This window comes from Rattus norvegicus, chromosome 4, assembly GCF_036323735.1.
Source record: "Rattus norvegicus strain BN/NHsdMcwi chromosome 4, GRCr8, whole genome shotgun sequence".
Taxonomy (NCBI): domain Eukaryota; kingdom Metazoa; phylum Chordata; class Mammalia; order Rodentia; family Muridae; genus Rattus; species Rattus norvegicus.
Window position 1 is genome coordinate 46,677,666 of NC_086022.1, and position 24,563 is coordinate 46,702,228.

A 24,563-nucleotide genomic window follows, 5' to 3' on the forward strand; every position below is an offset into this window, starting at 1 on the left:
AATCACTAGCATGGAACTTTCCTGAGCTCTGAGTTCCTAGCAAATTATGACACCTGAGGGAGGTAGGACTGTGAGGGCAGCCAAATGTGCAGTCAGCCAGGCAGAAGCATCAGAGTAGCCTGGGGACCCCATTCGCAGCTACTGCCTGACGTTAAGGTAGTTTTGTGGAATTGACTCTCAACGTCTGTGCTAATCTTAAAAAGTCAAAGCCTTATTGGTGAACGCCCTGTTAATGTCAGAGAACTGGAGAATTATATGACAGAGGGAAGGAGTGAAAAACTCTATTTAATTAAGCAATGGCTAATTAATTGACTAAATCAAGCTCAGAGGCAAGATGTGTAATTAAATCAGCATGTTGTAATTTCCCTATACAGGAGTGAGAAGATGCATGATTTATTATATGAGCCATATTTAAAAATTTTTCCCACAAGGTACACCTTTATGCAAAGTTTATTTGAAAACCCTTCAGTCAAAACTGCATATCTACATAAATATTTAACATACACATATATGTGTATGTGTAAATGTATATGTGTGTATACATATATATACATATTTTTGGGTTATAGTTCTGTTAAATGTCCTATTTACTGTTTTCCTATAAACCCCTGAAATATGACCAATGAATGACAAAAAAATATTAGCTTGAAGTCACTGTTTCTGAGTAAATTCTTTGGTAAAACTAAGGAAGGGATGGATGAAGGAAATGGGAAGGAGAAGGAAGAGAGGATTCTTTCAAAGACTTGGAGGAAAGTGGATAGGGAAGGGGAAAGTCCACCTCCCCTACATCGCCCACATGTAACAGGGCTTCCCCGCTGACTTGCAGTCAGCCTCTGTCAGGTATTAATGTGACCTAATGAAGCGTCAGCCCCTATTTTGATCCCTTGTTGCTGCGCTGCCCTCCATTTACTAGACACTTGCCTGCATTTCCGAACACAGCAGTGCTTTGAAGGGTGATTGGCCTCCTCTGATCAAAGTAAATTTCATTAGCTGAAGTAGCTTCACTTCTGGCTGGTCTGCGAAATGGAATGGGAAGAGGTGATGTCTGTGCAAAAGGACCTGCCAGAGGCTTCGATAACGTTTATTCTTCCAAGAGCATAGTGAGAGCTGGGCGGTTGCGGTTTCTTGCCTAAATGAAACACTTGATGTGGAGAAACCATTCAGAAAGTTTCCAATAAACCGAAACAAAGACCTTTGGAAACACTGTCAGATAGATACACTCCGAACACCTCAGCACAACTTACACGGCTTTCTGAGAACAAGTGGGCAATCTATGAACCTTAATTTTAAGCATCCAACTGATAGAGATTAAACACCGCCAGTTTATGGGAACTTAGCGACGGTCATCAGAGCCTCAGGTGGTTTTTTGGAAGCCTCTTTCTTTGCCTGCCCTCGTGTCATTTCACTGCATTTGATTTCAAGCCTGAGTTAGGGTGAGAGATGTCCGAGTGGCGCAACACACACCATTCTGTCCAGCCTTGAACTGAAATTCTTAAGAATTTGAAAAAGTTCAAGCCATGGACTAATGTGGGTTCCCAGAGTCCCTGGATTTATGCATTTTCACTGTGATATTGCCATATGCCAAAAAAAATTTTTTTTAATGCTCAATCTACTTGTGATAGCTTTAAAATTGAAAAATTAAGTAGAAAGATTTCTATGTATCAAATAGATAATAATTTGAGTCATTAAAAAACAATTTCATAAATACAAATGTTATTTCAGCTAAAAATAGCCTAATGCATGTGCTTTTAAAATTATGTCTTCATTTTATACTTCATTTTTACTGATGTGAATATAGCTTCCATTGTAAAAATTTACAGTTCTACTTGTTAATAATTTTATGACATCTAAATTATCAATAGCCAAGTAAGTACAAATTCATTCAAGACACAATATTATTGTATTCAAATGAAATTCAAGAATTTGTGACTATATAAATTCATCTGAAGTTTTCCCACAGGTCCCTCTAAATAGAAAACTTAAAATCTGGATCATTAAGACAGGAGTGGGAAAGACAGCTCCATCGAGAGTCTGCTATGAAGACATGGGGACCTGTGTATAGATTTGCAGCACCTGCAGGAATCCAGATCCAGCAGCTGCATCTGTAAATAAAGTGCAGGTGAAGTTGAGAGGCTATCTGCTTGCTGACAAGTCAGCCTAGCCAAATCTATGAGCTCCTGGTTCAATGAGAGATCCTACTTCAAGTAGTAAGGGCACAACAATTCAAGTGCACACTCAGCATTAACCTCTGGTTTGCACACATATGTGTATGAGCACATTTGTGATTTGTGTATGAGCACACACATACACAAACAAATACATACATACATACATATCAAACACACACACACGCACACACACACACACACACGCATGCACACGTACTCATTCACATGAGATCTGAGACTGAAGACTCTCCACCTGAACACTAATGAAAACCCCTGCCTCAGAACCTCCAGCTTCCTTGAATACCTGCTGTCCTCATCCATGTTCCATTGCCGCTAAAAGTGAGCCCTGTGCACATAGAGTAGGAACCAATTAGCAACTTAAGTAACCAACCGCTGTGAGCCCTAGTTGCAGTCTTTAACCCACTCACTGTCTAACACTGTCCCATTCCGGAGAAGAAACTTTGGAGTGTGAGAAGATTCTGAGAGGAACATTCCGAGAGGGGCTGAGATGATGACTTAGAGGGAAAGAGCACATGCTGGGTAAACTTGAGAACCGGAATCCAAATCCTCGGCATCCACAGAAAAGCCACCTGGGACCATACATCCCTGTAACCCCAACAGTGTGGCTTTTTCAGCAGAGAATCACAGGGACCTGATGACTTCCAACGGAGCCCCAGGTCCAAGAAAGTAAGGCAGAGCACAGGGCCTTCAAATAGTTGTACACACAAGCAAGCACAAGAACACACACATACACACACACACACACACACACACACACACACACACACACACTCAAATACCACAAAAACATTGTTTTTTGTTTAAAAACTGCTAGTAAGATATCAGCTATGGTTTCTAAGAGAACAAATGACAACAGAGAACAAAGAGGGTGACAAGTGAGACCTCGGCAATAAGCCATGCTACCCATTCACTCGAAAATCTTATTCTCTATTTTATTGATGGAACACCCCAAACCCAATTGCTGTGAATACTTGTATAAGAGCTTGCAGCCACGTGAGGCAGCTATCTACCCCTAAAATGTTATCTCTGAAGGTCCTTCAATAATGCCACGTGCAGGATGGCCCAAAGAAAGAAGAGGGTTGTCATATAGCAAGTATTATTTCCTTTGAAACCACAAGCTTAAGAATGCAAAACAGACTTCCATAAATTAAACTAATTAACTTTCATGCAATCTGCCGCTCAGAACGCAGAGGCTAGAAGGATTTCCATATCTGTTCTGATATAATTATTTCCTGCAGAAAAACCATTCACAAGGAACAATGAGGGTGGGCACAAGGTGTGAAGGGATCCAAGTGGTTGGCATGATGGGAATCAGGCAGTGGAAAGAGATAAACGTCTCAAAGAGGTTAATAGTGGCAGTACACAGCCGAGCTCCAATGCAACCCAAGAGGGAAAGGAACAGGAGGACTCGCCCTCACCAAGTGGAGGAGGACTCGCCCTCACCAAGTGGAGGAGGACTCGCCCTCACCAAGTGGAGGAGGACTCGCCCTCACCAAGTGGAGGAGGACTCGCCCTCGCTGCCTGGGAAGATCACTGCATAATCTGTTCCTCATTTTCCATGTTTTCCTGCCTGGTGCTCACTATGCAATCTGCTACCCTCACAGCTTGGCTTCCCTAAAATCTATCTCAAAAAGGAAATGCATTGACCACGAGACAGGAATACTCAGCCTCCCTTGGTTCTTCCTAAATTCACAACAGTTTAATTTAATCTGGTATTTAATCGTCTCTTTGTGATGTGATTTACCATGGAGGGGTAAAGATTTCACAATCAATTTTGGAAGCTGATATTATCAGATTTCTTTGTGTTTTCTTCCTTCCTTATTTTTTTTTTTGTTTATTTAGGGATTCATACATCGTGTTGTTGGTCTTATTCTGATATTACTAGATTACTAATCTTACAAGTTCTTGGCAATGTCATTCCACCACGGGAAAAGGATTTCATGAGACTCTATGCCTAGTTGTTGCTGTGATTCTAGTGCCTATGTCTTTCCTGGATATGGGTAAAAGGATTTCAAAAGGGAAGAAAAAAGAAGGAACCAAAAGAGAATATTTAAATGAGCAGAGAAGGGGTGTGTCGTCCCCATAAGTGTTAACCGAACAAGGAGAAAAACTCTTTCCCATTTGTACATATAAGTACATTGTATCGATCAAAAGATATATCACACATTACAAAGCTAATGGACAGAAATGGAGGAACTATACTCAGGTAAGGATATTAAATTGCATTATTAAATTCAGTAGGTGATTTAAAATATTTATAATCTTTGAAGGAAAGTAAAAAGGTATAAAAATTAACTATTCTCTTCTTAAAGTATGAGCTGTTAATTAATGCATAATATAAATGTAAGAGCATCTATGTAAAAATAATGCTACTAAGTGAGAGGTGCCCGAGACAGACACTCCTCTGAAGGCATTTCTCTAGGGATGACGTGATCCTGCTGAAACTGCACACATTGGTCACAAAAGTGCCTTTGTGTGGCTAGGGGGAAATGAATATCTTTTGGAATTAATGTTTAATTTCAGAGTTACAAAACGCCCCTAATCATCCTTTAAAAAAGAAAAGAAAAACAGTACTTCTATCTTGCAACTTTGACATTTTTAAGCACCTTAAGTCAATAGAAAACCTAACTAGAGAGCTGTTAATAATTGGTCACGTGTCCAGTGAGATGCTCTCTGTCCCTCCTGTGCCCAGTCATGAGTCACACCCAGAGTATATACAAGCTTGAGTAATGGAGTGAGGTTTTCAGTTCTTCTGATCTTACCACACTCCTTATTGTCTTTCTTTTAATAGAATGGAGATAGAACGTAAAAATAGCATTACCTAAGCCGTCCCAATCAGAAAAGAAAATTGTATATAAGGCCACATTGCTTTCTCCTGAACATGTGGGAGAGATGATCACATCATCTAGGTTTGATGAGCAACTGGCAGTAGCTGAATCCTTCACTGATGGCGCACTCCTTACTCGTGAGCAAGAAGCCCATCACCAACAGTAACAGAGGACACAGCAGCAATATGGCGTCTTGCAACCCTTTGTGCTTACACAGCATCCTTTGTTAGGACTTTCTCTGTGAATCTGAGTTAACTAAGGGGGAAAAAGCAATCTAGATGGTGAAGGTAATGTCAGAGACTCGAGTTTATGAACACAGCAATGTTAATTCTGTAGCTAATTTGTATGAAGGAGAATGCATGGATAACGGGAAAGAAAATAGCTTGATGCAGAAAGACGGCTCAGTATCTAAGAGCGATTGCTATTCTTCCAGAGGATCCAGGCTTTGATCCTAGAACTCAAGTAATAGTTTGTGACCGTCTGTAACTCCGGTTCCAGGGAATCTAACACCTTCTTCTGGCCTCTATGGGCCCCAGGCACGCACAGACAGATGCATCCAGGCAAAACATCCAAGCACATAAGACAATTTTTTTCAAAAAGATGAGAGACCTCGGAGGGGTCATGTTTCCTTGTGTCTCAGATCCCATACAACACTCGGGTCTAATGGCGGAGAGCTGAGACTTGTAAGCTTGGTCTGACTTTCAAGACGGCTCTCCTGAGAAGCTGACTGTCTAGGTGATGAATGCTGCATATTGCAATAAAATAAAAGCATTTGGGATTAAAAGCAATGAATGCACCATCGATTTCGTCGGTTTGGCTGTTGCCTTGGTGGAAGAATAGGACAGAGGTGCTCTCCCTCACCTTCATCCAGACATAGGTGTTACCTGCACCTGTCCACTAGCTCATCCTTCACAGGCTGCAATTAATTCATGTTATACAACTACCCTTAGTAAGCTGGAGTTACAGGAAAGAGAATGCTACATCGCTTCTTACAAACTAGTATTTGGGGTGTGTGTGTGTGTGTGTGTCTGTGTCTGTGTCTGTGTCTGTGTCTGTGTCTGTGTCTGTGTTTCTGTGTGTGTGTGTGTGTGTGTGTGTGTGTGTATATCATGTCCTCCCAATTCCTTCTGTGCCTCAACTCACATTCCAGAGGTTTCCAGGAAACACCCATGCATTAGGTGACAATGCTGCCCTTTCAGTTTCTGCAGAGCTTTCGGTCCTACCCCAACCTGAGACCTCACTCGCCAGGCCCAGATTATCATCAATTCCATCAAATTAACATAAAGGCTTCTCTTGGTTATAGCTCAGTGACTCAGAGATGAGGAGCAGCTCGGGAGAGGTGGAACCACAGAGCAGTGTGATGACTAATCCATTTATACTTTTTATGGGAAATCATGAAACTGAAGAGAAACAAAGCCTATATATAAAATAATGAAATAGGACTTAAGTGGCTCATTAGGCTCGCAGAGTCAGCTTCCCTGTTTGAGGAAATGAGATTTGAAGGCCCAGGAACAAATGAAAGGGAGTTAGGCGCGCTCATGCTATTATTCATTTATAAGACTCTATTCACACAGTACACACACATACACACACACACACACACACACACACACACACACACACACACACACACACTGAAAGCTCAGTAAATGGTATGCTGTGTCCAAGAAAGGAAGGAATGGGAACAGCAGGAGCAGGTTGGTTGGCAGAACTGTACAGCAAGAGACGAATATACATCACATGCAGAGTGTGTGCTTGGCTCCAAGCTGCACAATTAGTACTTCTATTTACAGCAAACTCCCTATACCAGCAATTTAGAAGTAAATGACAACTAGTTTGAAACTGTTTGGTCAGAATGCAAGATTGAACCAAAGTACATTCTAGAGCTGATTAACTAGCTCACTTCTTTATTCTTCCTACTAATTACCGAGTGTATTCGCCGGCTCTCAGCATCGATCTGCCAGCTTCTAATTCAGGGTATGGGTTTACGATATTAATCCACAAACTTTTCATTTTCTTTATTGGTCAGTACAATTCATGACAAATTGTGCTACATAAATTCTTCATCTTAATGATTCGCTCTGTGTTTTTCCTTATTCTCCCATCTATTTTATGCATTTGCCCATCACTCCCCCACTGCCTACATTTTCATTCTTTCTTCTACTAAATGTTCTTATACAGAGAAACATCAGTCAGAAAAATGAGAATGTAAGTAACAGAGATTAATAGGCACCACTCAGAGTCAAGAGAAGCTCAGTTCGGTGGAATTCTGGATGAAGAATGGAAGCATATTGTATACAGAGAGAGAGAGAGAGAGAGAGAGAGAGAGAGAGAGAGACAGAGAGACAGAGAGACAGAGAGACAGAGAGAGAGACACAGAGAGAGAGACAAAGAGACACAGACACAGAGACACAGACACAGAGACAGAGACATAGAGAGACAGAGAGATAGAGACACAGACAAAGAGATAGAGACACAGACAGAGAGACAGGCACAGACTCACACACATGCACACACACATACACATGCACATAATGCACATACAGAGAGAGAGAGAGAGAGAGAGAGAGAGAGAGAGAGAGAGAGAGAGACTCAGCAATGCACATGGCTGAGAATCTTCACTATGAACCTTTCCAAATATCCTATTTGGCAAGCATTGTATCTTACAGTAGTCAATATACTTTTCTTTGGCATTCGCACTAATCTAATTTTCCAGGATGCCAGCTTGTGTGTTGAGGGAGGAGATATTGGTGGTATGAAGAGTTTGGAGGACCCCAGCAGAAAGGTTCTTTAGATCTTTGGTATCTTGGTTTCCCTTCCTGATGTTGTGATAAAATATCCTGACTTAGGAGAGAAAGTGTTTATTTTAGCTCATAATCAGGTGACAGTTCGTCATAGCAGTGAAGTGACAGTGACATGAGCTTGTGGGAGATGAACCTGTCACAAGGTTATCAGGAAAGATGAGCAATGAATGCAGGCCTGCTTGCTCTCTCACTCTTAAACAGTTCAGGATCCACAGCCTAGAGGTGTGTGCCTGCATGTGTGGATGTGTGTCTGCATGTGTGAGTGTGTCAGCATGTAGGAATGTCTGCCTGCATGTGTGGATGTGTGTCTGCATGTGTGAGTGTGTCAGCATGTAGGAATGTCTGCCTGCATGTGTGGATGTGTGTCTGCAGGTGTGAATATCTGTCTGAATATGTGAATGTGTGTCTGCATGTATGGATGTGTGCCTGCATGTGTGAACATGTGTCTGCATGTGTGAATGTATGCCTTCAGGTGTGAATGTGTCAGCATGTAGGAATGTCTGTCTGCATGTATGGATGTGTGCCTGCAGGTGTGAATATCTGTCTGAATATGTGAATGTGTGTCTGCATGTATGGATGTGTGTCTGCATGTATGGATGTGTGCCTGCATGTGTGAACATGTGTCTGCATGTGTGAACATGTGCCTGCATGTGTGCATGTGTGCCTGCATGTGTGCATGTGTGCCTGCATGTGTGCATGTGTGCCTGCATGTGTGCATGTGTGCCTGCATGTGTGCATGTGTGCCTGCATCAGTGGATATATGCCTGCATGTGTTAATGTGTGTCTGCATGTGTAAATATGTACCTGCATGTATGAACGTGTGCCTGCATGTGTGGATGTGTAGGCACCTGTTTATGTCACAGTGTTCAAGTGATGGTTAGAGGTCAACTTTTGGGAATCAGTCAGTTTTGTTCTTTCCTGAGCTTAGCCTCGGGTTGCAGCCTTGCTGGTAAGCTGCTGAACCTCACTCCTGCTTCTTTCTAAAGTAAGAACTGTTCACATCAAGAGCTTGAACTAGCTGAAGTGAAATTTGTTTTGGAAAAATTACTAAACAATTTAAAGCATTTAAAGCTTGCTAATATAAAAATACTGATTTTTAATACCTTTTTTAAACAATAATTTATCTACTTATGTCAAAATTTAGAAGAATAAATTCAGAGATTTTTTTTAATAGTAAAAAGATCACCAGTACATGAAGTCATCACATGTATCACTTAACAAGATCCTCAGAACCATCCCTGGGGCAGGGGAGACTTTGGGTTTCTCTGACCCATTTTTTAAAATAGAAATAGTCCCACGCTCTACCACCTGGGCTAGCTAGGAAACCTTGCAAAATCAGCAGACCCAGATCTTTGCTCACATTATTCTGTTGTCTGCTCACATGTCATTCTATCTACAAATTACTTTTGATTAAAATAAGTTATCATGTTAGAGAAGAAGAAGAGAGAGAAAGGGAAAGGGGAAGGGGAAGAAGAAGAAGAAAAAGAGGAGGAGGCAGAGGAGGAGGAGGAAGAGGAAGAGGAGAAGGAGGAGGAGGAGCAGGAGGAGGAGGAGGAAGTGGAGGGAGTACTAAACTACAGTGGGTGGATGCTCTTGCTGCCAAATCTGATGATCAGAGTTTAGTCAGAGTTTTATTGACTCTTCTCATACTTAAAGTAGCCAGGCTAGTGTGGTTTCCAGCATAAAAACATTTCAAGTAGAACATACCATAATATGAGCAGTTCATAAGGAATGCGTCAGAAGTAGTAGTTTGTCTTGCAGTATTGATACCTTGGCACTGACTTGCCCCTTCCATCACCCCATTTTTCTATTAATTCCCTTGGGACTCAGTGAATACAGAAGAATTTGGCTGAGAGTCTAAGATTGAGAGCAGGAAAAGAGCTCAGTGAACCGGCCCCCTGAGGTATTTATTGTACCTCTGACCTTGACCTCACTCGTGTCATGCTCAAATAAGCCAGACAAACAAACAGCTAGCACTAATGCCTTGGTTAATTTGCTGCTATGTCAAAATTCCATGCCAGCGAGCAACTTACAGATGGCAGGGTTGGTTTTTGGCTCACAGTTTGATGGTGTAGTTCATCATGGCAGGGAATGTGTGGCAATGAAGGCAGCCCTCGCAGTAGATGCAGGAGCATGAAGCAGCTATTCTCACTCTACCCATTGTGGAGAGACATGGATGCTGATGTTCTACTGGATTTCTGCTTTTTATTTAGTCCAGGACCGTAGCCCACAGGTTGGCACCACCCACATTCAGGGTGGATCTTCTCACCTCACTTAAACCTATATAAACACTCTTATTGATAGACACACCCAGAGGTTTATCTCCTCAGTGACTTAAGCCCTACCAAGCATTACATCAAGATTAACCCTCATATGTGCTTTACCCATTTCAAAGTTAGTTCCAAAATAATCATAGCATTTTCTACACCTAAAGTGATGAATTAACATCTTTCAATCCCATTTAGTCCTGTATCCAGCTTGGACACTCTTGTAGTTAATATTTGATGGGTTCTACACAAACTCTCTCAGTTTCAACATACTATAGGTTCATTCATAATGTTTTCCCTTGGCCTCTATGTAGTATATCTACCCTTTATTGCTCTTTCCCTTATGCAAGTCTCTCTTTTCTTGGCCTCTATAATACTGTTCTATCTTAAGTATACCTCTGCAGCCTTCTATCTCTTGATTTCTTTCAGAGGGCTCTCTTACCCCTCTCTAAAGTATTGGTAGTCTGTGCTTTAGTATAATCATGACCCTTTTTAATTCTGAATATAATTCTTCTTCCCAATTTGATGTTTGTTTTGTTAAAAAAAACAACATAAAAACAATTAAAGAAAAATCTACCCTGCAAGCCACTGTCTTAGTCTATTTGTCTCTGATATACACCATAAAATGAGTAGTCTCCAAGCTACAAAAGAAATTCATTTCTTGCTGTTCTAGAGGCTAGGAAGTCCACAGTCACTGTGCAGAAAAAAATTGCCTGGTGGACTAATAATCTGCTATGTTTAACAGTGTCTTCTTCTTGTGTTATGTGGTTGACAATGGGAGAAGAACTCTCTAGGACCTTTTATAAGGAAAATAATCCTGGTGGTGAGAACTTTGGCCCTCACAAGCTGCTCAACACCATGCCTATGAGGTTAGGGTTCCAACCAATGCGTTTCGGAAGGCATAAACATTCATATTACAGCTCTTGTTGCAGAAGTCCTCCTAACCAATTATCCACCTGTAGTCGCCAATCTCCAGGTCCACCTTTCTCTGTCCTAATTATGATCCTGCAGGTGAGCACTAGTAACATTCTTCTTCTGGCAACCAGCCAGCCCAGAGTGAGGCTGTGTCAGTGGAGGAAAGTGCAAGCATTGTGGCGAAGGCACAGGCTTCTCTTCCCACCGCTGGTCTTCTCTCTTCTTGCCTTCCTGCTGACTGGCTATCATGAAGGTCATGAAATGGTGATCATCTTGAAAGACACTGAGTATGAGTATGAGAAAGTGTCCCCATGAGCAGCTTTTTAGTGAGTTCCACTGTTGTCACAACTAGCTTCCCAGTGAGCAGGCTTACTGTAAAGTGACCTCCAGCAAGTTCTACATTCTTCTAGATTCTCTCTCAATAAATTCCACCAACTCATACAGGCTAGTTCTGTTACAATATCGTCTTGTAGGTTGTTTTCAGGTAGCCAGCCTCAGGCTATGGCACCACAGCAAACTCAGGAAACTACAGAAGCAAGATCTCCATTGAGCTTTTAGCTCAGCCCTGGAAAATGGGAGCCCTTCAAACTGTGTCTCTTCCTTGAGTGCTTTGTCCTACTCTTAGGACCAAGAGTTCTGCCAGTCAGCTGTTAACCCAGAGTTACCAGTTTATAATTCTTTATATTGTTCCCCTGTACAAACACCTGCATGGCTCCTGTCTCCTAACTAGGCCCTAACACATCTTCCCATTTCACCTCTATCTCCTGAGCATCTTCCAGATCCATCAACTTCCCCATAGCTCCAGGTCTCAGTCTACGTTTAGAGCCTTGTAGTCCTTAGCTTGCTTTTGGGTATAGGCCTCTTCATTTCTTGCTTCTAGCTCAGATATGCCCTTGGATCTGTTCTTTAACACACCAGAGAAATCATTCCACAATGCAGATGGCTATGAATTTTAATATACTAAATTGAGTGTTGAAGTAATATCTAATATTTTTCAACCACTAATTTAAATACAACTCTGAATAGAAAGTCTTATTCTCAATTATTATAGACTTTGCTCTCATCTCCACAACTCCAGGGTTCTGAGAACCCCCAAAGTCTTAAATACAATCCTTTGGAGGTGGAGGCACAACTCGCTCTTCCTAAGCATAGCAATCCACTGAGGTTGGACCTAGAAGCGTCTGTGTGTCCAGCCATGTGTGGGCATATTGCCCCATTCCCAGCTTCGCCCATGCCAGTACCCTGACACATCAGAAGGGAATGGCGTATGTATCCGCAATCAACTGACACACTCTCATTCCTTCTCAGGCTAGAGACTCTCCTGCCTCTCTCCTATTCCCTTAACAAGCCAAGTTGCCTTCCAAATAAAATCGGGCTCTTCTGGCAACAGTGCTTCAGACATAACAATCTAAAACACCCTCTGGGAAAGAAATGTACATTTCTGGCCACCCTCGGGAAGTGAGGAAGCAGAGGGAGAAAAATACAGGGAGAACAAAACAGACACTACTCTCTCACACAAGGAATCTTTTTAGCCTGGTAAAATCTTCAACCCTTTATTTTCCTGACCAAATACATCGAAGGAATTGCATCTCCTAAACTTTTGTGTTTTGTCTTTTGTGTTTTCCACCCATCTTGTACAACTCTCCCTAAAGTAAGTAGGCTTCAGAGACACACGATTTCAGAGACGTTGGATGCTTCCGTGCTTCCTGCAATTCCAAAGAGATAAGCTCAGGTCTGGCCATCTGAATTTGACAAGGCAAGACAGGCAAGCAGTAGAGAAACGGAGCAGGGTAAGGGACACCGAAGAACGTGCCATCCCTGGTATCGCCTTCCATTCTTTGACGTTGTACATTTTACTAAGTGTCCCATCTTGAAAACACCGAGATGAATCTTGCAAAACTCAGTTTAGGTGACTACTCTGCCAAGAAACCCTCATGCATGTTCTATAATCGATCCCCACCCCCCCTCTCTTTCTCTCTCTCTCTCTCTCTCTCTCTCTCTCTCTCTCTCTCTCTCCCTCTCTCTCCCTCCGCCTCTCCCTCCCTCTCTCTCCCTCCCCCTCTCCCTCCCTCTCCCTCTCTCTCCCTCCCTCTCTCTCCCTCTCCCTCCCTCTCTCTCTCTGTCTCTCTCTCTCTGTCTGTCTCTGTCTCTCTCTCTGTCTGTCTCTGTCTCTCTCTGTCTGTCTCTATCTCTCTCTCTCTCTCCCTCTCCCTCTCCCTCTCCCTCTCCTTCTCCCTCTCCTTCTCCCTCTCCTCTCTCCAGCTACTCATGCTGCAACCACAGCACCTAAGCTTTTGTTTCCCTACATTTTTGCTTTCTTCTTTTGGATTATAAATTCCTTGAGAGCACAGTAACACCATCTCCTGTCTCTGTATCTCGAGCTATGGACCACAGATTGCTCTTGGATCTCTTCATGATTATTGGAGTGGTTTGACGAATACTTTCATGCGGTTACAAATAGCAGTGAATGACTTGTTGTTGCTTTCGGTGCCAGAACTGAATCAGCAGGTGCTCTTCCCCTAGTATGGGATTGTACTGAACTCTTCTGCAGCTATGCAGAAGGACCATTTAATTGCTTCACAGTTTAATTGCTACTGATAACACCTGCTGGTATATGCGCTCTGGAACCTTCTGAGCATAGAAAAAGAAAGGGAATTCTCATTCTCCTTTAAGAAACTCTGCTTCTCTGATGACCAATATGTAAAGTTCCTAAAGACCTACAGATTTAAGCTTCCAGAATTTGAATGGTTGAGCTTTCAAAATGGAAGGGTATTTTTCCCCTTTAAAATGAGATGTTGATATTATTATAGTTTTTATGTATTTTGGCAGTCTCGTAAGGTGCCGTCTGGATTAGCAAAATAAGCTGTATTCTTAAGGTCCCCCCAAAAATATATAGCTCACAATTCATAAAATGTTAGCGTAGAAAATTTAAGTTATATTAAAAGAAGAGTAATAACAACAACTACAACTGTTAAGTCAACTCAGCATGTGGCAAGAGCATGGTAAAATATTCAATGCTTGATTATCAAAAAGCAGGGTAATGCAAGGGTACCCCATCTTGCATGTAGTATTTTTTTTGCTTTTATTATGCAAACTGCTTTCATATTTTTGCTAAACAATAGTCCAGCCAGGCTCTACCACTTTCTGGCTCTGTAATTTCAGCAAATTATTTTACACCACACCCAACCCAGTGCCTCAACTTTCTCATCCGTAAAATAGGGGCCATGTCCCTTAACAGAGAACCTACTACTGTTATTCTGGTTTGTGGACATAGCACTAAGACACACAAAGCACAAAGCACAAAGGCGCTTACATCTTAGGGCTTAGACTCTAGTTCCAATGCTTAGAGTGCTGTTCCGTGACTGTGAAGTATGAAGTGAGTTACTGTGACTGCTGCTATTGTCAATAATGTGATCAGAAATTAGGCGACAACTGGCTAAGTATGCACAGTGCTTCAGCAATTGTCCAGGAACCCTAGCTGCTCCTCTGTAGCCAGGCAAAGAAGCTAGACAAAAGGTTTGCTGCCGGGACTGGGAGGAAAGACAAGGGGAGGGTTTCACCTTTTCCCTTGAAAGATTTACTATTAGTGCTAAGAACTCAGTGTCCTGTCAAGTACTTTGTCCCTCACAAAGGCCCAAAGGAGAAAGGATAAAATGTGCAAACCACAATTCAAGGAGTAGAGATGGAGCAGTCCTGAGAGAGTCTACCTTAGTCAATAAGCTTGCATCAGAGTTCAATAGGCCACAAAACCTGAAAGGGTAGGGGAAAGCTCTGGTGACTTTAGGACTACCTAGATCTGCCCTGATGCTACATTTCCTGTTGAGCTGACACCTGGCAGGAAGTCTCTATTCACAGGACATGACTGATCCATGACTGGCAATCACTCCACACTGTCTTTGTTTTAGGCTGTTTTACTCAGCATTCTCCCTTCCAGACTTAGTGTTTCCTCTTCTTCTGCATGCTTATTTTATATACTCTCCCTGAAAATCCCTTAATAACCTCTTAATGGGTAGGAACTTTATAGAACCTCATTAAAATGATATTGAAAATGCTTTCAAAGAAAGGCAGAGAAGAGAGAGGCATAAACCATGGTGGACTCTCAGAGTTGAATTTTACTAGATCAGCAAGGTTTAGACACATCTAGTAGAAAACTCTTACTCCTGTCCCAAATTTTATCATGAAAGATCTTGCCCTCTGACTGCCTAGAATTTGAAGCCAGAAATGCTACTGAAACAGTGAAGCCATTTCCCTGATACTAAGGATGTTGAACATTTCTTTAGGTGCTTCTCGGCCATTCAAGATTCCTCAGTTGAGAATACTTTGTTTATCTCTGTACCACATTTTTAAAGTGGCTATTTGGTTCTCTGGAGTCTGACTTCTTGAATTCTATTTATATATTAGATATTAGCCTTCTATCGTATGTAGGATTGATAAAGTTCTTTTCCCAATCTATAGGTTGCTGTTTTGTCCTGATGACAGTGTCCTTTGCCTTACTGAAGCTTTTCAATTTTATGAGATCCCATTTGTCTATATTGATCTTAGAGACTGGGCCATTGGGGTTCTTTTTAGGAAAATTTCCCCTGTGCCAATGTGTTTGAGGCTCTTTCTCAATTTCTCTTCTAATACATTCAGTGTATCTGGTTTTTTGTGAAAGTGCTTGATCCACTTGCCCGAGCTTTGTACAAGGAGAAAAGAAGGGGTCAGTTTGCATTCTTCTACATGCAAACCGGCACTTAAGCCAGCACCATTCATTTGTTGAATATGCTGTCTTTTTCAAAATGACCCTGAGATTCCACCTCACACTAGTCAGAATGGCTGGAAAACAGTCTGGCAATTCCTCAGAAAATTGAACATAGTACTGCCTAAGGACCCAGCTATACCACTCCTGGGCAAATACTCCCCCCCAAAAGTGCTCGAACATACAACAAGGACACTGCTCCATTGTGTTCATAGCAGCCTTATTTATAATAGCCAGAAGCTGGAAACAACCCAGATGTCCCTCAACAGAGGAATGGGTACAGAAAATGTGGTACATTTACACAATGGAGTACTACTCAGCTATTAAAAACAAGGACTTCATGAAATTCTTAGCAAATGGAGGGAACTTGAAAATATCATCCTGAGTGAGGTAACCCAGTCACAAAAGAACACACATGGTATGCACTCATTGATAAGTGGATATTAGGAAAAAGCTTGGCATACCCACTATGTAACTCACAGACCATATGAAGCTCAAGAAGAAGGAAGACCAAAGAGTGGATGGTTCAGTCCTACTTAGAAGGGGAAACAAAATAATCAAGGAAAGTAGAGGATGCGGGGGGGCTTGAAAGGAAGAGAGGAGGGGGAGGGGAAAGAGGTGCAGAATCACGTATGGGAGGAGACAGAGGAAATGTGCGGGGCATCAGTAAATTGAACAGAGGTGTGTAGCAATGGGGGATGGGAAACTGGGGGTAGCCAACAGAATGTTCCAGACACTAGGAAAGCAAGAGGGCCCCAGGACCCAACAGGGATGAGATTAGCTGAAATGTCCAACAAAGGTGCAAGAGAACCTGTAGAGACCATATGAGAGGTTAGGCACAGCCCCCAGTTGAGAGATGGGACTACCCATCCTTCTCAAAAGTTTTAACCCAGAATTGCTCCTGCTAAAAGAAATACACAGACAAAGAAGGGTAGAGCAAAGATTGAAGGAAAGGCCATCCAGGGACTGCCCCAACTGGGAATCCATCCCATATACAGTCACCAAACCCAGACACTACTGCGGATCTTAAGAAGTGCATGCTGACAGGAGCCTGATATAGCTGTCTCCTGAGAGGCTCTGCCAGAGGCAAATACAGATGTGGATGCTCACAGCCAAGACTGAGCACGGGGACCCCAATGTAAGCACTAGGGAAAGGACTGAAGGAACTGAAGGAACACCATAGGAAGAACAACAATATCAATCAAATAGATCCCCCAGAGCTCCCAGGGACTAACCCACTGGCCAAAGAATCCACATGGAAGATTCTAGACCCATGGCTCTAGCTGCATATGTAGTAGAGGATGGCTTTATCTGGCATTAGTGGGAGGGAAGCCCTTGATCCTGTGAAGGCTTGATGCCCTAGCATAGGGAAAAGCTAGGGCAGTGAGGCAGGAGTGGGTTGGTCGGTGCTGGAACACCCTCACAGAAGCAGGGGGAGGGGTGGAATATGCAGTCTGTGGAGGGGAAACTGGGAAGGGAATAACATTTGAAATGTAGATAAAGTAACAAATAAAAAGAAATTTAAAAAAAGAAAAAGAAACAGTGACAGCCCATGAAGGTATAGCAAAGTCTTTCTGGTGAAAAGAACAAAATCCCTGGCCTGGATGGACACTTAACATTGCAGTTGGACTAGTCAATCACATGGCCAATGGACCACCCAGAATGTAGGGCCACCCCCTAGGAAGGCAGGCTCACCGTGAGCAATGCTGTGGCGATAAACAGTATAATAACCCTTTAAAAAGTGAGATAGTGTGTATTTACTTCTCAGGGATCCTACCTCAGTCTCTTAGAGAGAGCAGACCTGCTGCTTTTGAAGTATGTGAACGTCTATAAATTTTTCTAAAACAGTATAACTTTTTCTTTTCTCCTTTTTTTTTCTAAGCATGCATTCACTAATGCCTTGGGCTCTCCACTCTTTCTTTAAAGCTCCCCTCCTCCCTATGTGGCTGACCTTGGACAGCTTAACGCAGATGACATGGCCTCTTTTCCTCCTCCTTTCAGACTCCTCTTCCAAGCAGCTGATGAGATCGAAAGCTCTCCCATTCTGGAAGATTTCTTTTAAAATTGTCTTCGGGCTTCTATTTGAGTTCATTCTTAAATTTTTATCAATATGACTAAGAACTCCAAGAAGGTACCCCAATTCCAACAGTATTACCTAGAAGCTGCAAAAGGATTCTCCAGAATTTCTGGTAAAACATAGACCAGGCCACTTGCCATTCCATGTGATGCTATACTTCATCTTGATTTGATGGACCCCTTAAAGAGACCCCAAAGAGGCTTCCCAGTCTTTGGATGTTCAGAGGGGTCGGAGGGCCCCTGTGCAAATCTGAAACATCAGCACCTTTAGTCTCTTCTTGCTCTCCATCCCTAGCCCCACCTACTTATCCAAGCAATAACTTTTGTTTCCCCTTGCCTGCCACTGTTTTCCACTGCTCTCCCACCCACTCTTCCTGTGGGAGACTCAAGGTTAAGAAACATTATCAGCTGGCTCTTTAAATAGCTCTTCCCACTCTCAGCGGCACTTGCTTAACATGAGCTACAAGGATAAGTCAGCACCCTTAGGAGCCCACACCCCACCACACCCAATTCCCTCTCCAATGGGATCAGTAGCATTGTACCAATTCTAGATTGTATCATCTGCTAACTGCGGTCACTTCTTCCTTTCCACCAAAGCCCTCATCCTATACTCAGAATCCTAACTAGGAAAACTAGGAACCCCAGGCACCTGACCCTTAGATTCTGTCATCAGCAAGGGAAGAACATTGTTTTTCCAATCACAGGTGTGACCTTGGGAATCCCTGTATCTCATTCCTAGCATTTAATGTATCTCAGGCTATCTCCGCAATCAATAAGCTGGTAAGCACCTTGGGGTCGAGGATTTGGACTTACAGCTAGATTGCTAACCTCACAGTGTGCCTGATACTCAGCAATTTTTAAATAAATTTTATGAAACGTCTAAACCATGTCCAATGTTAGCTTCAGTGACCAAAACTGCTTCCCGGGGGCAATTTACAAGACTTGAGCAAGTTAACATTCTTGAGCAAGTTATACATAGTGTGAGAGTAGTGTGTCCTTAGGCACTCATACAGGGTTAACTAGTAGTAAAAAAATTAAATAAGTGGAGAACTATCTGTTCTGCTAAATACAACTGTTGTTTGGTGAATGGAAACTTTATCTCAGAGAATTTCCAGTGTTGTTTCCCCAGGAGATGTCTGTAGCCTCCTCCCCACTACCACCATCCCCACACCCACATATCTTGTCCTTCTCTTCATATAAATAGTTGTCATGATTGGTAAAGAATTGCCTTTCCGTGAACTTAGACAAGACTGATCCTGTTGAGTCCTTGCTGAAGACCGCTTGCTAGAGGCTCCCTGCACTCAATCTCAGCCACGCTTTACCATGTGTCACGCAAGTGGGAAAGGCAAGCATTTATCAAAGTAGGTTAATTTAACAAAAATTCTTTGCTTTTGATCTGCTGAGAGACTTGAAACCACAAAATGAATAATGATACCATAAAACTCTTCACTATCGGAAGTCTTTGTCCCAACTTGTAATTCATTAACTGAATAGTTTTATTAATCTGAATACACTTCTTTAAAACTGTAGTTTAATTTAATTAATTACGATTTTATTTTAGAAATTTTAATTATTGTCTGGTACAAAAGATCATATGAATGCATGTTTCCAGAAACAAACTGAGATTCAGGGTTTCTGAGATTCTACTCCTAATTTTACAATAGAAGGCAAATATTGAAGAAAAGTTTCTATTGTGTTGAAAGGCTCAAGGGTTGGGGAAAGGCTCAGTGGGTATAGAACTTACTGTACGAACATGATCAGAGGTGAAATCCCCAGAACCTGGGTTCTGTGTGACAGCAATAGCGTAATCTAAGAACTGGGTTACAGAGGCATGATGATCCCAGAAAACACAGGCCAGCTACTCCAGCAGAAGTGTCACCTTCAGATGAGCCATTCCCATGAGAGACTCTGACTCCAAAACATGAAAGATGAAAAATCCATTGTTCAAACATGCTGGACATAAATCAGTCCCTGGCTTCCACTTCAGGCTAGAATACATACACTCTCACACACAGACACACACACACACACATACACGTGTACACACAAACATACTCACACATAAACACACGTACACAAACACACATACCACATACACACAAGCGTAAAACACACACACATTGTCACAAATTTTTATACAAAGCATAAAAACAAAGCATTCTAGACCTTTCTTTTCAACCTTCAGGAACACCAGAAAAATCTCTTAAAATTAAATATTTATCCACACAGTACAATAAGACAAGAGTCTAGAACAAAAAAAATTAGTATTCTCATCAGGTAGCTTTGAGAAAATAACCTACTTTTCCTATAGAAAGGATAAACTAGGACTCTTCCCACAAAAGACCTATAATAATTTATTAAAACAATGGTCTTTCATGCTTAGGGTGATATCAATGGATTGCTCAGTTAAATGTTGTACAAAATTCAGCATTTTCATACCAGAGAGCTTCAGCTTTATAGTAAGACTTGAATTTCACTATGAAAGGGAATTCCAAAGAATTTCTATAAAAACACATAAAGGTTATAAGCAAAATCCAATGAAGTCACAAAGAAGCTACCATTTACGGGCGTCCTTATGTGTCAGGCTCCCTACTCAGCTGGTCACAAGCATAATCTTCCAGTAAAGTAGGCTGCTTAGGAAGCCTTTGAAACATGACCAGCATTTAGAGGAAAACTCTGATTACAATATATGCACATTGTACTTGCTCTGAAAGTCAGTGGGAGGATAGGCAGCATTAGTGAGGAATATGCTCTGAAAATGCAATCACGGGGAATTAAATCAACTCATCCCCTGGGAGCAGGAATGCAGCCTTGCCGGGTGGGAACAGGGAACCTTGGGAAGCTCTTGAGTAATCGAGGTAGGCTTAAGAGCGATGTCTACCAACTGGCTGTCTTCAGACTTCTCAACATCACAGGCAGGGTTCCCAGGCTACTTCACAGCTTTGGGCACATCTTGAATGACTGAAATGCTGTCATATAAGTCTAATTAAACAGATGCTATACAAGTGTGAGATGCAACTCTCAAGTGACCTTTAAAGATCCTGGTAGGGAAAAATAGATACAACTTTCCATGATAGTCATTAAAGAAAAAAATCTTAAAATTATGCACATGAAGCAATTGCATAATCCTGTACCAAATTAGGATAGACATCTCATATTACTGTTAGATAGCCCTGATGATATTTAAAACACATATGTACACGATCGACATGAAGTGTCCTTCTAACTCTACAACCCACTGGCCCTGACAAGCTACTAAACTTTTCTTCAAAAAAGCCAAAAGCTTAACAATTTTCATCTTGATAATGACCAATTATTGCTACCATTACAGACTAATCCGCATGTGAAATTATTTTGTGTGGAAGGTGAAAGTCGGAAACAAAGCATGCTTCACTGTTCAGAATATGAAGACGGGAAAATAAGCTGTTTTAAAAATGACAGTAGAACACAATTATCACTGGTAACTGAAACCAAAAAAAAAAAATCGTAATCAGAAAGAAAAAATAAGTGTCCTTAAAAGATCTTGCCTAGAGTTTATATGTTAACACGGTGAGCAATACAAGCAAGAGTAAAATCACTTGCAAATTAGCTCGAATGATCCTGTAGCTATTTATACTGCGGCAGAATGAATCATGAGTGACTTGGCTGTCTGCAGTGATTTCCCTGTATTAACCTGGGCACCCATGAACTTCCTTAGTCCACGGTGTCAGTGCCAGTCCAGTGAGTGTCTCATGATCCTGATTGGGTTTATTTTTCAAAGGGGTATTGTGTGGGATGAGAAAAAGGACACAGAAGTTTATGAAAATTGTTTGGCATTATGCTTCTTGGAAATTTCTTGGAAACAAAGATGGTCCCTTGTGGACAACAGAAGGCAGCATGGACATCAGAAGGCAGCACTGACAACCTCGGCTCCCTGGACAGTGAGCCTCCCGAGAGGTCATCATAGTGTTGACCATAGAACAATAGTCGGGCAATTCTTAGGGCAGGAGGGCATCTTCTGCTTAAAGGTCTATTTGCAACTTTGTAAACCAAGACAAAAAACTAGAGCTAGGGATATTTGTACAAACAAATTTTGTAAAAACAAAGACCAGGTATAGTGAAAATAGATTTCTGGAGTTTTATTGGCCCAATTCAAAATATAGCAAAAGTGATAATTGAGTACATTTTAAATTATAGATGTACTAATAACAATAATGAAGTTGTTTTCAGAGAAGCAAAAATTATTTGAAAGGGGGGTTCAGAGTTTGAATTCTCTATCATTAAATTTATTATACATATTCATCTGCAGAAAAACATGGTTAGTTCAAAGGCCATACAATACCTGATGACCAGATTTGGCCTGAAGATCATAGTTTGACTGAGAAATGTTTTATTAATGCCACAGAAAAAGTAGAAGTAAGCAACAGTAGATACTGTAATTTACAGTTTTCCTCAAATATAGTTACATATTTCTATATTTCACAATTCTGTCTGCTTTACTTAAAAGAGTTTAATTGGCCAGAGACACCTGTTTACCTTGGAAATGAACTAGAATTATTTAATAGAAATGTAGAAGATGGAAAATAATGTGTGCTTAATAATCGAGTACCAGTTTTGATTTTTGCTAGTCTGATGAACGTACTGAAGTTGAAGATGATGAAGGAAATTAAATCTTTCTAAAGTTACTCAAGTTCCATTTACGCATCAAAAGCCCAGCTTCACTGACGAGTACCTTTGGTTTCAGTCAGTCACAGGAAGAGATTGCATGAACTTGCTTTAAGGAAGTCCTTGCTAGCTGGTATATTAGCCCATTATTGCCACATTAACGGTGACTCACAAATGACTTCAGATCTCAGTAGCCTAGAGCACTGAGAATTTCCTCCGTCTTAGGAGGCTTTACATCAATTGCGGTTTAGTTGGTCTACCCTACACCAACATATAGAGTGAAGAGGGATTAAGGAAGACTCCTAACATCAGTTTGAAGCCTTTACACACCCAGACACGCACACACACACACACGCACGCGCGCGCACACATTTTAAAAAATGATAAATATAAATAATTTTAAAAAAGAAGAAATCCTCTCTGGTTTCTGCTGAACAATTTTGGTTAGGATTAATTTTCACAGCCACGTGACTGGGGAGAATTTAAGATGTAGTACTTCGATATCCACGGTACCGGGCAGAAAGCACAGGAGGAAATTGAAATTAGAGACTTGGGTGAGCTAATCCAGGCAACATGTCATGACTTTATCCAAGGAGCTCACTCTAACATACGTAGACACAAATGGAATGCAAGAGAAGCGTGCAGCAAGAAGGTTGTTTACCTGGATGCTGTCTGGAAAGGGCTACAAACGAAGCCCCACGTTGGCATAGAGCGGTCTCCAGCCCGGACTGTGAACGTGGTGGAGGACAGGGAAGGTTCACGTGAGAGTTGAGCGCTCTTCCTGCATGCACATGCCTGTGGAATGCACAAGCTTTCTTGAGCTTCCCTGTGAAGGAAGGCAGGCAGTGAAGAGGGCCACAGAGGACAGAGTGCGAAAGCAGGAAATCTGGATGGAAGTGCTCGGTATTCAGTCCCCTTCCTTAAGATTCTAAATTACTGAACTAGGCTATCGCAGACCTGTGTGACTTCAATCATGTCACTAAAGCAAGAAACGGCAAAACAGCGAATGAATTCAGTTTCTTTGGAGGTAGAAGAAAATCCCAGGCTCAGTAAACAACGCAATGGTCATAGATTGTTTTTTTTTTCAGTGATTAAAACTAAACTCTTCAACCTCCTAAACCTCTAGGATAAGGTTTATAAACCAGAGAAATAGATAGCTCTGTTAGTCAAGTTAAGGGGTTAGTAGTGGCATACGAGAGAAGCAGGAAATGGTGGGGTAGGGGATTTATTTTCCCTCAGTTCGACGAATACCTCCAATATCGCAGAAAAAAAAAAAACATGGTGACCAGTACTGGCATAACAGACCCCACAAGACCTTCTGTGGAGCTGGTAATCCAGCATCACAGGCGAGATTGTGGCTGCAGACCTTCCTTTCTTCATGAGCGTCCTTGATGACCACAGATGTCTGTCCTAGTGGCTCAGCAGCCCCTGCCTTTTAGCCCAACTCCAGAGGATAGTGCAGCAAGAGCTTTCGGTGCTAGAGGAAATGCCTGGACCTAAGCCAGGATGTGGAGGAAACAGAGACAAAATAGGACTCCTCTCAGGCAAAACAGAAACCAAGGCCAAGCACCCCCATTTGACAGCAATGGAGAATGTGGTCTTCGCAGGAAGAGGAGGGCTTTTATACTATGTTGTTCCGTTCTCCTCTGATAAAGATAAGATCATAACCTACTGTGTTTTCTTATATATTTAAGTTACAGTATATGTAAATCTCAATTTGTTCCTGGGGAGCATGGGTTAACAATCTTGTAATTACGGTGATTATAGTCAACTTTGGTCTGTAGCTCTTGAAGTCTTCCAGATAATAATGATAAATATCTGTAATAGACTGCAGAAGTGGGTAATGTATGGGAAGATAAACTTTCTGCTAATTGACTGCAACAATCTTTCTGCATCTCAATTTTACACTTTCCAGAGGAATGAATGGAGCCATTTATTAAAAACATCCAGAAAACAGAAGATCCTGCAATTATCTACTCTAATAAAGGGAATTATTTGCTGCCTTGAAACAATATGTAACCTTCTCAGGTCGTGCTATTAAAGACTAAGAGACTGGAGATGAATTGAAATGGCAAGAAGGGAGAGAAGACAGGAGTAAAGGA

At 41.7% G+C, this 24,563-nt stretch overlaps 1 long non-coding RNA gene across 3 annotated transcripts; it reads left to right on the plus strand.

Annotated features, from left to right (window-relative positions):
* Nucleotides 1-74: 74 nt before the first annotated feature.
* LOC102550745 (uncharacterized) lies at nucleotides 75-24,563 on the plus strand. Of its 3 annotated transcripts, none has more exons than XR_005503477.2 (4): nucleotides 75-156; nucleotides 1,961-2,119; nucleotides 4,032-4,395; nucleotides 24,377-24,563. It is a non-coding gene; the product is annotated as an uncharacterized LOC102550745 (long non-coding RNA). The 3 variants fall into 3 exon arrangements; XR_010066108.1 differs by lacking the exon at nucleotides 24,377-24,563 and adding an exon at nucleotides 4,981-5,803 and having other exon boundaries at nucleotides 1,950-2,119; XR_353161.5 differs by lacking the exon at nucleotides 24,377-24,563 and adding an exon at nucleotides 4,981-5,803.